Source organism: Balaenoptera ricei, chromosome 9 (assembly GCF_028023285.1).
Source record: "Balaenoptera ricei isolate mBalRic1 chromosome 9, mBalRic1.hap2, whole genome shotgun sequence".
Lineage (NCBI taxonomy): Eukaryota > Metazoa > Chordata > Mammalia > Artiodactyla > Balaenopteridae > Balaenoptera > Balaenoptera ricei.
The window spans coordinates 16,456,885-16,471,071 of record NC_082647.1 but is presented as its reverse complement, the minus strand read 5'-3'; the positions used below and the strand labels follow the sequence as shown (position 1 = coordinate 16,471,071).

At 40.3% G+C, this 14,187-nt stretch overlaps 1 protein-coding gene across 2 annotated transcripts in view; it reads right to left on the bottom strand.

Moving 5' to 3' along the window:
* The window catches only part of PTN (pleiotrophin), a 98,097-nt gene extending 91,223 nt beyond the window's left edge, over positions 1 to 6,874 (bottom strand). The window contains exon 1 of one of the 2 annotated variants that reach the window (XM_059932635.1): positions 6,574 to 6,874. The gene's annotated coding sequence lies outside the window, so the exon portion shown is untranslated. The remainder of the gene's footprint in view (positions 1 to 6,573) is intronic. The other variant, XM_059932634.1, reaches the window with a different exon arrangement.
* Positions 6,875 to 14,187: the final 7,313 nt, after the last annotated feature.

Here is a 14,187-nt window from a genome sequence, read left to right as displayed (position 1 = left end):
CAGGCAGATTCTCAACCACTGCGCCACCAGGGAAGCCCGGGCCTTGTATTCTTAAGGGGCTCAGTCAAGTCAATAGCAATTTGGATGGTGACTGCAAATTTCTTTTATAAATAATCCAACAGTGTAAATATGACTTGCACATGAAGCTACAGGAGTGATCAGCTTTTGCACATAGTAGGAAGTGTTATTGTCAATGACCTTCGTTGTGTGTTTCAAGCTATGCATGTCATGATTAGACAGTTCTGATTTCTCGCCTGCTCTCCCAATTTATAGAACTGAACATTAGTGACTGGTCACTCAAAGTGAGGTCCCCAGGCCAGCAGCTGCTATCTCCAGGGAGCTTGTTAGAAAGGCAGACCCTGAGAGTCCACCAGAGACCTACTGAATCAGAATCGCATTTTAGCAAGATCTCTAGGTGACTGATATGCACATTGAAGTGTGAGAAGCACAGCTTTAGTATAAACAAAGTGTTGCTAATCAATTGTAAAAACCTAAATTTAGTGAGAATAACCGATTGAAATTTTTGGTATGCATCCTTTACAACTCTTAGGAAGCCCTATAACATAATATTTAGTAAAACAGTTCATAACCATTTTAGTTTAATCTTTTTTAGAATTGTCTACTCACTTTTTTTTCACTCTGACTCCGACTTCCTTTTCTTCACACCTGTCACACATCTTTCCTCCTACTCACTTCAACTGGTCAAACTTACCTTTCAGCATCTTAGGCAATCTCTAGGGGTGCTGAGAAAATGATAATGACAAGCAGCAGAACTGGGGAAAGAGACAGGCAGAACTGGCCCCACTGATTTTATTAACAGTAGCTTATGTTTAGTGTAGCAGTTTACAGTTTATAAACAGTGCATTGTTACGATTTACCTTTACCACCAGCCCATGAGGTAGGCAAAGCGTCTATCATCACCATCATCATCAACATCATCACCATCTTACAGATGAAAACCCTGAGGTTCCAGGAGATACAGGGACGTACTCAGCATCAGGCAGAACTGCGATGAGATAAATGCAGGCTCCTGAATCCAAACCTGAACTCTTTCCTCTGAGCTGAGGGCTCCATGATGGCAGCAGGGCCAGAGCACGTGGCTATGGGTGTCACCAACATCAGCAATGAGATGGCTGCACCTTGGCTTGGGAGTGCCCTGTATGCAAAATGCTCTCCTAGACGCTATAGGAAAGGCCAAGGTCAACAGTCTGATGTGGGGACCTTACATGTCAAATTCCCTGGGGCCTGGAGCACGATCACATGTTCCGTGTGTTTGTTTTCAGAAGGGGTTTTGGATCTGCATTTAGAGAAAACAGTCTGAGACTATAGAGGGCAGAAGCATTTCAAGAAGAAGAAAGTCTCACCTAGGTTTCTGTTTGTTTTCTCATGCCAGCTGGACATGAGAAATAAAGCAGTGGGGGAGGGAAAGCAAGGGTGGACTTTCATGGTGGGGGCAGGTCTGCATCCCCACAATCAGCATTTCCATTATCCTCATCATATACTCCGTAGCAGTCAGACTCTGGGTTCTGTCCTTCACACTCATTTTCTAGGTTAATATTCATGTCAATCCTAGGAGGTATTAGTGCTGTCATCTTAGGAATAAGGAAATTGAAGCAAGAAAGACTACAATATTTGCTAATGGTCACACAGCTAGTAAGAAGCGTAGCTGTGGTTACCTTGATTTCTTTAAACTCAGAGCTCAAATATTGGAGCATTACAGCTAATGTTTCTAATACATCACCTGCATCCAGGTGCCCTGTCACATGTCCATCTTCCTTGACTCCACCTCTCAAATCAGAATCTCTGGGGATGGGCTCCAGGCATCTGGATGCTAAGACATGACTCCAGTTATTCTGATAAACACCGAAGAAAGGAAACCACTACGCTGGGTGATTTGGCCACTTACTGCACATACACTGGAGTTTAGGTTTGACATGAGAGGCAACTGAGAAAGAAAATTAATTAGTCAGAGGAAGATATGGCATTATATTATAGAGGAGAAAAAAATATCCAAACTAGGAATTTTAAGATCTTTTAAGATCGTCAAGATTCTTGTATTAAATAATGGGGTCATCTTAACCTCTTTAAATTTGTATCCTTATCAATTAAAAAAAAATCCTGTTCAGCCTACGTAAGTAGAATTGTTATGAAAATATGATGAGAAAATAAATGTTATTAGTTCTGAAAAGCAAAGGCCTATAGCCACAATGAAGTTATGATGAAAATAATGTCCCAAGTGTTCGGTCTTAAGGCTTTGAAGAACACAGTTTGTTAAAGAAGAGGTAGGGTTTCCTTCTCCATTATGGAGGTGAGTCAGAGACCATGCAAGGTCGAGAGGCTTAAAATGAACAAGGTGAAATATGATTAGGAAGACACTCCAGAGAACTGGCAGACCTATATGATGTTTGCAATAAAGGAGGTAGAGGAAAAGACAGGAGAGCCTTCTTCTAGAGGTTCAAGGTTGAGAATGGGGTGCTTGGGTTTAAACAGGAAATTGGTACCAGGTGATGTATAGAGGGATTGAGTAGAGAAGGCAGTCAAGGTCATTGGAACATGAGGAAGAGCAGAGAAAATGGTATTCAGAGTCATTTACTTATTTTTTCACTCATTCATCAGATATTTATTGGGCATTTCAATGGTCTCACTCTAGATATTCTAGGGTCCTGGAGAGGAATGAGAGAGGCCCTGCCTTCTAGGGGTGCATGGTCTGGGTGGGGTGGAGCTGGTGGTAAAAGTGAGTAATTCCAAGAGGTAAACGATGTGCTTTTCCAGTTTTGGCGCTGCTGGGAAAGGAGGAACTGAAGTCGCCGGAAGGGTGGGTGGAGGGGAGAATTAGAGCGCCACCTAGAGGGAGGATTTGCCTGGGAAAACCCTCCCTTGGCGCCGTTAATCTCAGGTTCATTCTGTTTCACCCAAATTCCACAGCTGAAGGTAGAGGACTTGCTATTGTTCCCTCCATGTCTGTGATTTCATCGAAGGACAGTCATCTCATATCTCAGTATAAAAAGTGGAAGAAGTGGGAATAAGAGGTGAGAGGAACAGAATGCAATTTGTGCCTTACAATGATGTTTCAGTTTTTATTAGGCACAATTCTTAGAATTAAGAGCCCAAGTGTCAGTTACTATGACTTACTTCATTCAAGATTAATATGTAACAATAGATTTTTTTCACTAACTATGAAGTTTCAGAATCTAAGAACTCTGCTTTTAGGAAACTCATTATGATGTCTTTATTTGAAATGTCACTTTATCTAAACCTACTACGAAGAAATGGCTCCAAAATAAAGCCCAGTAGAAAAAATTAAATGATTTCTCAAAATATCTTAAGCATGAACTATTCACTGTATTCCCTGCTTACTTTGAAGAAATAGGGATTTGTGGTGAATGTGATCTACATAATCAAATCTGCAATATTACCATAATTATAATGCCCTCTGATAACGTTACATTATAGTTATCCTTCTAAACCACAGAAATCTTAACTTGTCATTTACCAAATACTAAAATAAGGAGGAACAAAAGGCTTGTTATATTTGACAATCTAGAAAGATCGTATGACACCTATGCCATGTGGAAAACTATGCCACATACAAGACTGGCAAGAAGTGCATGGAAAAATGACCCAGTGGATGGAAAATTGAATGGGCCATAAACATCAAGAATGGAGAACTTTCCAAAGTGCGGCTGTGGTCCAAATTCCACTCAAGCCAATTGACTCTGGAAGGAAAAAAGCTGGCCCAGCTTGTAAAGAGAAGCTCCATATCTGAATATTATTTTACCCCAGGGCAATGACATGGTTTTGTGTCAAAAGGAAACAAAAGTTCTCTGATTATTCATTAGAACTGCAGCCAAAAGAGACAACATTCGCCACCCTTAGAGAAGCTCCACTCAGCATTCAAACAAGGGCTGTTGGGAGGCCTGACTCACCTGATGCTTAAAGATGAGCATCTCTTTAAACGGGACTGACCTGCACTCAGGTGTAAACCAGCTTGCTCCCTGATCACCCCGGGTTGTCTCGGTTTAGGCATTACTTTTAGGAGGGAAGTCAAGGTCAGCCATCCTATTCACTATGTCCCATATTAAAAAGTGTAAGTGTTGGGAGAACTGGAATATATAATCTGAATTCTAACTACTGGCCCTCAATCCACCATTAACTCATACACCATTTCGAACAAGCCACCCAAACTCAGTCTCCTGAGAAAATTTTGAATAGTAATAAAATACCACATGGCAAATAAGAATATGATCAGAATTCACATGAGAATGTCATTTAAATAAGAAAGCAAGAGTAACTTCAAAAGGAAAAAAATATTTAAACCCAAAATACTTAATATCTAAGATTGATTTTATTGATAAAAGTGATTAAATTATTTGGGGACCTTATTTCTCTCAAGTTATTTCCAATGATCAGGTTCTGTGAAAATTCAAACCAGGCCAACTAGCTTTTCTAGAGTAAAAACATCAAAAATGTTCATTAAAAAATGTGGGTTCTGCCACATATTGCTATATGTGAAGACTAAATAGGTACATGGAAATTTTCAAAAAATCAGTAAATTTATTATACCCAATACCATGAAAAGAGGTCTAGGAGACCACAAAGTTATGTATTATAAACATAATATATTGTATTATAAATATTTTAAATATATGTTATCATTCTCATTCTATATAATACCCCATTGAAAAGTCAGATAATAAAAAGTCACATATTAACTGTAGTTTCTTTTCTCTCACACTCTAGCTTTGAAAATATAATACATTTGTACCGACAAGCAAACATCTGGAACACAGCACCTAATGCGTTAAGTATGGCTTCAGGTGGGTGTTCCTTATAGAGACCTTTCCTTAAATGATAAAAAAAAAATGTCCTAAAAGAGGCCTGGGAACAGGAGGAGATGAAAGATCAACTTCTACAGATTTAAAGTACAATTAGAGAATCAAAAGCACCAAAGTTTCTTAAAGCACAAAATAATGGTATTAGAGGTTTTTTTCACAACATAATTTTTTAAAAGCCCATCCTCTAATTTAAATGAGAAAGTACAAATATTGCCACTTTGAAATAACACATGTCCCAAAGGGAGAAAAAAGAAAATATCCACTCTAATTTCCTTTGAATTTAACTGGACTATAAATTTTTTTTTAATGATTTGGTCTTTAGAATGCATAATTTACTTAAAAAGGAACATAATGAAGATGGAAAATAGAAGCTTTATTTTCTACGCTGGGAGACACCTCTTTTGTTTCACTCCCATTACCTTTCAATATTTCAAATATCAGTTCATCCCCAGATGATCACGGGGATAAAAAGGGCTTTGCTGTTTCGTCAACTCCACATTTGCCTGAGATTGTGAAATTGCTTCGTTATTAGTTCGAAAGCTCCTCTTGATAGTTCCTGGATCTCCTCCCAGGCCCTTCCCTCCAACACACACCCGTAGGTCACCTTTCTCAAGTTGTTAAAGCAAAATGCCTAAATAACCCTCCAGATGAAAACAAAAGATGCCAAAAGACTGGAACTTTGATTTCTCTCGAATTGTTCATTCTTCCCAACCGTCACCTCACCCCCCCCTCCCCACATGCCACTCCTACTTTTTCAATGTATCCCCCAGACTTGTAGAGCAGCTGTTAACAGAGGTAGGGGTGAGTTAACAGGAGTGTAAATAAACTCAGCGTGTGTTCTGGTGTTCCTGCGTGTTGTGTTAAAGAAAAAGGTGTTTGTGTGTCTGTGTGTGTGTGTTGAAGAGAGAGCAAGTTTTATGTTCTGTGTGTTAAGTAGAGAAGGGAAGGGGTTGAATACATTCCTCTCTTTTAAAATATTTTAACTTATTAGAAACATCAACTCAGAAACTAAGAATCTAGCAGATTGGTAATTAATATACCCTAGCTTTATGTGGGTGAAATGAAAAGTTCAAGTGTCTCTGTACAGGGCAGTTCTTAAAATTATTCAAATGAGAAATGGGATTCAAGGTGTGTCTTTTAAACTTTGGACGTAACCATTTCTAGAACCATTCCTGGGCTGGCAGGCAGGACAAGGAGTGGCCGGATGCTCTGCGCGGGACCCGCAAGGTCAGCTGGCACTGGGAGGCACAAGCCCCCGCTTGGTACCTAGAAACCTAGAAACGCCAGCGAAGACGCATCAGCTGGCAAGCCCTGGGGCAATCCGGGAAGCAGGGGAAGGATGGGAAAATGAACCCCGCTTGCTCAGGCTGCCTGACTTTCTCTCTCTTCTCCACCCAGCCGCAGACACACCTACTAACTCAGGTTTTACAAAGAGCCAAAGCCCCTGCATGTTCTCCATTCCGCTGGAAGCAGGAACACGGTCCAAATGCGCACAAAACATCACAAAAGCTTCTTTCCTTCCACCCATCTATGGGCACCCTGACCATCCTGACCAGACGCCCCCAAAATATGCCTCTGGAGCAAATCAGTTTTGAAAGCAGCCGCACCAGCAAAGACACCAGCAGCCTCTCTCCCACTCCTACCACGATCATCCGCGGGCACCCAGAAAAGTGGCGGAGGATGAAGGGGAAGTCGATCGGAGACCCCTCGGGGGAACCGCGCCTTCCCTTCCACTTACTCGGAGTTGCGAACGTGCCGCGTGCGCTCAGGCTGCCTTTGTTGGTCGCGGCGAGGTTTTCTGCCCGGAGTCCAGGTACCCGAGGCACTGCTGCTCGCGGCCGCGCCTGCTCCCTGCCTCCGGCACGCACGGTGACTCGCTGGTCTCTTTCTTCCCCTCTCCCCACTTTGGCTTTTCCTCTGCTCTGCGGCTCCCTTGGCGGGATTTTCGGACTGGAAGGCGGGGGACCAGACAGATCCTGCCTCGGAGTGGAGCACGCCCTGTCGGGGAGGGGACGGAAGGGAAATGGAGAGTGGGAGGGAGGAGAGGAGCTGGCAGGGAGAATACGAGGGCCGGGCGAGGGGGGAGCGCGCCTTTCCCTCGAGAGCTGATTGGGAAACTTATTAAAAGCAGGGTCCTCCAGGGGCAGTATCTTCCCACCCGCGCCAGCACGCGGATTTGAACCCAGAGGCCAGAGGATGAAGCACTGTTTCGTTTTTAGCAGAGACAGATGCAGTATCTCTTTCCCAAACTTTGTGCATGACCTCTTCTTTAGGTGGGTGCGTACGCCAGTTTATCAAGTAGCGCATCTTAAATGGACAACTCATGGCATCTTAAACTACAGTTTGGGCCCCCGGAGATTCTTTTTAAATGATATTCAGGGTGGAAAAGCAGTCTTCAAGACCAGCTCTCATTTGTCCCCACGCCTATCGCCCTCCCCCCGCACAGCTTCAGTCACTTTAGCTGTCAGTCCCATCCCACCTGCGCGTCACCATGTGTGCAAAGGACTTTTTTGCTCCTGTCACAGAGTGACAGATGTCTGAAAGTTCCCAATTAAATGCCACTTTCCTTTAGGGGGCTCTTTCCTTTTCTAGCTTCCTTGGTGCATTTAGTGACCTATTTAGTGACATGCCTTTGACACCCAAGAATTTAGGGGATTAAAGAACGTAGCTCGAACTCCTCGAGGTTTGTAAAACTCAGAGGCTGGGCTTCCTGGAATTACAGGAAGACAGACACAGCTGTGTCTTTCTGGAATTACATTTTTCTTCGAATGAGGAAAGAAGCTAAGGTAATATACCTAGGATTGTTTAAGTAACACATAGATGAGTATCTGTGATCTAGATGAAAGTATTGCGCAAAAATGATTAAGTATAAAACAAATTTACCCAAACATTCTCAGAAAGGAAATTTTGAGGTTCTCCTCCGCTCATGCGTTTTTTCCTGCTCTTCGTCTTGCTCCTTTTACTTCCTTTCAGCTTATCATTTGATGGCGCCCACCCCAAATGTGGTTGCAAAATATACTTCCATTTCCTATAGTTCTGAGGTAACATCCTTTTAATTCAGTTTGATAAATATCTATTAAGTGCCTTATATAACTTTTTTATTAATTTTTATTGGAGTATAATTGCTTTACAATGTTGTGTTAGTTTCTGCTGCACAGCAAAGTGAATTAGTTTTATATATATATATATAAAACCCCCCTCTTTTTTAGATTTCCTTCCCATTTAGGTCACCACAGAGCATTGAGCGGAGTTCCCTGTGCTATACAGTAGGTTCTCATTAGTTATCTATTTTATACATAGTAGTGTATGTATGTCAATCCCCATCTCCCAATTCACTCCACCCCCCTCCCTGCTTGGTTTCCATAAGTTTGTTCTCTACATCTGTGTCTCTATTTCTGCTTTGCAAATAAGTTCACCTGTACCGTTTTTCTATATTCCACATATAAGCGATAGTATACCATATTTGTTTTCCTCTTCCTGACTTACTTCACTCTGTATGACAGTCTCTAAGTCTATCCACGTCTCTGCAAATGGCACTATTTCGTTCCTTTTTATTGCCAAGTAATATTCCATTGTATATACGTACCACATCTTCTTTATCCATTCCCCTTTTGATGGACATTTAGGTTGCTTCCATGTCCTGGCTATTGTAAATAGTGCTGCAATGAACACTGGGGTGCATGTATCTTTTTGGATTATGGTTTTCTCTGGGCATTTGCCCAGGAGTGGGATTGCAGGGTCATACAGTGGTTCTATTTTTAGTTTTTTGAGGAACCTCCATACTGTTCTCCATAGTGGCTGCACCAATTTACATTCCCACCAACAGTGTAGGAGCGTTCCCTTTTCTCCACACCTTCTCCAGCATTTATTGTTTGTAGATTTTTTGATGATGGCCTAAGTGCCTTATATAACTCTTAAAATTTACATGTACTTTGAACTCAACCTAAACCCCAAAATAAGAAGCATTGTTTTGTGGGAAGTAGTTCTTAGGGACTTAGGAACTCTGACAGCTATGTAGACAAGTGTACCATGGTGGAGCTGGGTGGGGACAAAGAGCTGTCTCTACAAGCAGTGCTTTGAATCAGTCAATCAATCCATCCATTTCTTCAAAAGCAGAGGCATCAGACATTCACTTACACACCTCTAGTCTATCCCCATAACCAAACTCTCCATACACCTGCCACACACCATCCTCAAATGAAATAAATGACTAAGGAACTATCTTCTTTCTACACACAGACTTCCTGTTGCCTGTTTCCCTTTTGTGATCCCATTTACCCAATGAAATACAGCAATGTTTGTTTTAATCTGATTTTACCTGTATAAATTGTGGAGGAATGGACATTATCACTTTTTATTATTATTTTTCCCAGACCCTTTACTGAAAGAGAATTCTCCATATTCACTCTCACTACATAGGGGTGAAATTTCCAGGCCATTAAACAAGGAGTTATCCATTTTCTCTACCTTCTTAAATATTATCTTAACATCTACAAATGTAACATGTTGCTACCAGTTATTATGGTGCTTATCTATAGGGTTGATAAAATAAGCATGAGATCCCCACGATTTCCACTCCATTACATGTGTTATATCAAAAATATAACCCTTTATTCAAATAGGAACATATGAAAATTATTTACATGAGTGGTTCTCAACCAGGAGCAATTTTGCCTTCAAGTGAACATTTGGCAATGACTGGAGACGTTTTTGGTTGTCACAGCTTAGGGGAGGGGTTGTTACTGGTATGTAGTGAGTAGAGGCCAGGGATGCCGCTAAACATCCTACAATGCACCAGACAGCTCCCACAGCAGAGAATTATTTGGCCTGAAATGTTAATAGAGCTGACCTTGAGAAACCCTGACAAACATTATTAACCATTGCATTTTTTTAATTTAAAAAAATTTTATTTATTTTTACTTTTTTATTGTGGTAAAATATACAATGATTTTCAAGTGTACAGCTCTCTGGCATTATGTACACTCACATTGTTCTACGATCATCACCACCATGCTTCCCAGGCTCTTAATGAGAGATGATAATGGCTGGAAGGGGCCATAATTACCATTTTTAACCACTGTATTTTAAAAATATAAAGGAAGATTAAAGAGAGTTTCCTTTTTTTTTTTTAATTTATTTATTTTGTTTATTTATTTTTGGCTGTGTTGGGTCTTTGTTGCTGGGCGCGGGCTTTCTCTAGTTGCGGTGAGCGGGGGCTATTGTTCATTGCGGTGTGCGGGCTTCTCATTGCGGTGGCTTCTCTCGTTGTGGAGCACGGGCTCTGGGCACGCAGGCTTCAGTAGTTGCAGCACGTGGGCTCAGTAGTTGTGGCTCATGGGCTCTAGAGAGCACAGGCTCAGTAGTTGTGGCGCACGGGCTTAGCCGCTCCACGGCATGTGGGATCTTCCCGGACCAGGGATCGAACCTGTGTCCCCTGCCTTGGCAGGCGGATTCTCAACCACTGCGCCACCAGGGAAGCCCGAGAGTTTCTTTTTAAGAAATAGAAGTCTATGAGATTGATATTAGCCCAGCACGTACACCGAAGTTTAAGAAGAAGATGTTTTCTAATGCACTCTAAAATGTGCAACTTCAACATCTTCCTGTGTCACAGTCATGGGTCTGTTGATCTAAGATTTCAAGTCATTTCATTTATTTAGCTGACATTCTCTGAGCACTTAAGTTTTTGAGTGAATAGAGCCATGGACAAAAACAGATGAAAATCCCTACTCTCATACAGCTTACATTTTTGTTTATATAAATAAACAGGCAAATGAAATTAATTAAGGAATTAAATTTTTTTAAGGATGTGATAAGTGCCATGGAAAAAAAGACTGTGAAGGAAGATGAAATCATCAATTTGGGGGAGGAAAAACTTTCAGGGGCGAAATGTGAGTGAAGACTTAAAAGAGGTGAGGGAGCTGACTAAGCAAATACTGGGGAGAAGGACCTCCAGACAAAGATCAGCAAATTCAAAGATCTGACTTTGCCGGATGTGACAGAGGACCAGTGAGGAGGTCACTGGGGCAGGAACGTAGTGCATGGAGGTGAGGAAAGTAACAAGCCAGATCATGCAAGACCTGTGTCCACCGCAAGGACACAGGAATTCCACTTTTATTCTGAATGAGGTGGGAAGCCGTGAAGAGGCGCAGAACGGGACTCTGGTCCAACAGGGTCTCTCTGCTGTGTTGAATGGACCACATGAGGGCAAAGGTGGAAGCAGAGATCCCAGTTAGGAGGCTACAGCAGTAATCCACTGTCCAGACTTCTTCCGCGTGTCCCTGTTTCTCGTGAAGAATAACCAACCCCAAACTTACCCTTTCATACTTTCTCTGCCCCCAAAAGCGCCTGTCAGCAGTCACCTTGGTTTGCTCGTGTCAGTTCCCAGCCTCTCCAGGGGTAATTAATGAGCCCAGTGCATGGGTGTTACCAGGCTAAAATATAACTATATGCAAGATGATTTGAAGTCATAGACATTATAACGTGTCCTAAGGGTGTTTTGAAAATGAGGCCGCTGATTCTGCAGTGACAAGTACAAGGAGAAGTGTGATCAACATGAAGTTAAAAAATGTGAAGGAACCTGCTGAAAAATTGGCCAGCATGTCTCCTGGATTGCCTGCTTGGCAGGATGTTTAGATTCTTGATTACCACCCTGAGTTCTTCAATATGGCTAGAATGCAAAAGGACAATTCATCATGCCCTCAGTTTGACAGAAGTCCCTTTAATACATTTCTCATCCTCTCTCTGGAATAGTTGAAAGGTAATTTTTTAAAAAACCTTTTATTTTTTGTTCCCTGCAACTATATTACAAAACTTACTTCAATTTCAGGTAATTTTTTAAATGATTTTGCTGTTTTTTGATAAGAAAACAGAAAACTCAACTAAGAAGGGCTTAAGTAATTCAGGAATTTATCGCACAAACAACACAGGTTGGTAGACAGTGTTTTAAAGTCTTCAAGGACCCAGGTCTTTCCATCTTTTGACTCTTTTGACTCATCTCCAATTTGTGAACCAAGTCTCTTCAATATGGGGTCAGGGAGCTTCAGGCATATGTGGCTTAAAATAAAGCCCAAACCCCAGTGGAGAATAGACCCCTAGTCACACAGCCATAGACTCTGCCAACAAAAGGAAAAGGTGGAAAGGATTTGGGAAGCAACCCACAATGCCTGCTAGAATTTCTCCCTGAAATTTTATAAATGTGCACTTTATCACTCAGTCTCTTATGAATCTAAGTAGCTTGACTCAAGCCCCTCAATCTTGTCTTTCTTGTCAGGAACTGCTAAAAATCAAGGTTCTAAACTGGCAAAGCTGAGGAGAAGGACTTGGGCAGTGACCTCCCCCACACTCATCCAGAAAATCAAGCCTGAAACACATAAAGGAGCTTGATCACACGTTACAAGAAAATAAAATCTACAGACCAATATCCATCATGAGCATGGCTGCAGAAGTCCTTAACGAATATCATCAAATCAATACTAGTAATGTAGAAAAAAATATAATACTGTACATAAATTGGATGATTATCCCTGGAATGCAAGTTTGGTTTTACATGTGAAAATCAAACAATAGAATTCACCATTTTAACAGATTAACTAGAGAAACAAAAGGAACACATTAAATATACAGGAAAAGCATTTGAAAAAATTCAACACCCATTCATGATAACAATTCTCAGCAACTTAAGAGTATAAATGAATATCGTTGTTCTGATAAGACATATCTGCAGAAAGCCTCCAGCTAATGTGATACTTAATAGTGAAAGTGAATGCTTTCCATCTAAGATTAGGAACAAGGCAGGAATGACCATTCTTACCACTTTTATTCGATATTATATTGGAGACATTAGTCAGTAAAATAAAGCCAGAAAATAAAAGAAAAATAATGAAAAGGAAGAAGTACAACTGCCTTTGTTCTCATATGACATGAGTATGTACATAGAAAATTGTCAGGAATGCACAGAAAAGCTTCTAGAACTAAAAAGTGTCTTTAGCTGGATACAAATTATAAAAGTCAATTTTATGTCTATATTCTAGCAATGAACAATTGGAAAATGAAATATTAAAAAATACATATCAAAAGCATGAACTGCTTTGTGGGATAAATTTAACAAAACATGTCAAAGGCTTATACACTGCAAAACAACAAACATTTCTGATAAAAGTTATAGAACACCTAAAGAAATGGGAGAGATTCATTATGTTCATTGATTTGAAAATTTTAAATTGTTAGGATGAAATTCTCTCCATACTTATTTATAGATTAAATGTCATCCAAACCCAATCCCAAGAGGCTTTTTTATAGAAATTGACAAAGCGATACCAGAATTCCTATGGCAGTGCAAAGGATCTCAAATAGGCAAAACATTTTAAAAATATTTTTAATTAAAAAACTTTTTTCCTTGAAGTATAGTTGATTTACGATATTATATTATTTTCAGGTGTACAACATACTGATTCAGTATTTTTAAAGATTATACTCCTTTTAAAGTTATTATAAAATAATAGCTAAATTTCCCCATGCTGTACAATATGTCCTTGTTGCTTATTTATTTTATACATAGTAATTTGTATCTCTTAATCCCATACTCCTATCTCATCCCTCCCTCGCTCACTCTCTCCACTGGTAACCACTAGTTTGTTCTCTATTATCTGTGAGTCTGTTTCTGTTTTGTTATATACGTTCTTTTGTTTTATTTTTTAGATTCCACATATGTGATAATATAAAGTATTTGTCTTTCTCTGTCTTAATAGATACAATAATTAGTTCAATTAATTAGAGACTTAATTAGTTCAATAAGTATAGGTCCACCTACATTGTTCCAAAGAGCAGAACTTCATTCTTTTTTATGACTGAGTAGTTTTCCATTGTTTGTGTGTGTGTGTGTGTGTGTGTGTGTGTGTGTGTGTATGCCACATCTTCTTTATCCATTCATCTGCTAATGGGCTCTTAGGTCCCTTCCATATCTTGTAAATAATGCTGCTGTGAAAATTGGGGTGCATGTATCTTTTCAAATTAGTGTTTTCATTTTCTTTGGATATATACCAAGCAGTGGAATTGCTGGATCATACAGTAGTTCTATTTTTAGTTTTTTGGGAACCTCCATACTGTTCTCCACAGTGGCTGCACCAATTTACAATCCCACCAACAGTGTACTGGGGGTCTCTTTTCTCCATATCCTCACCAACATTTGTTATTTGTAGACTTTTTGATGACATACGTTTTGACAAGTGTGAGGTGATATCTCATTGTGGTTTTCATTTGCATTTATCTGATAATTAGCGATGTTGAGCATTTCTTCATGTGCCTCTGGGCCATCTGTATATCTTCTTTGGAAAAATGTCTATCAAATAGGCAA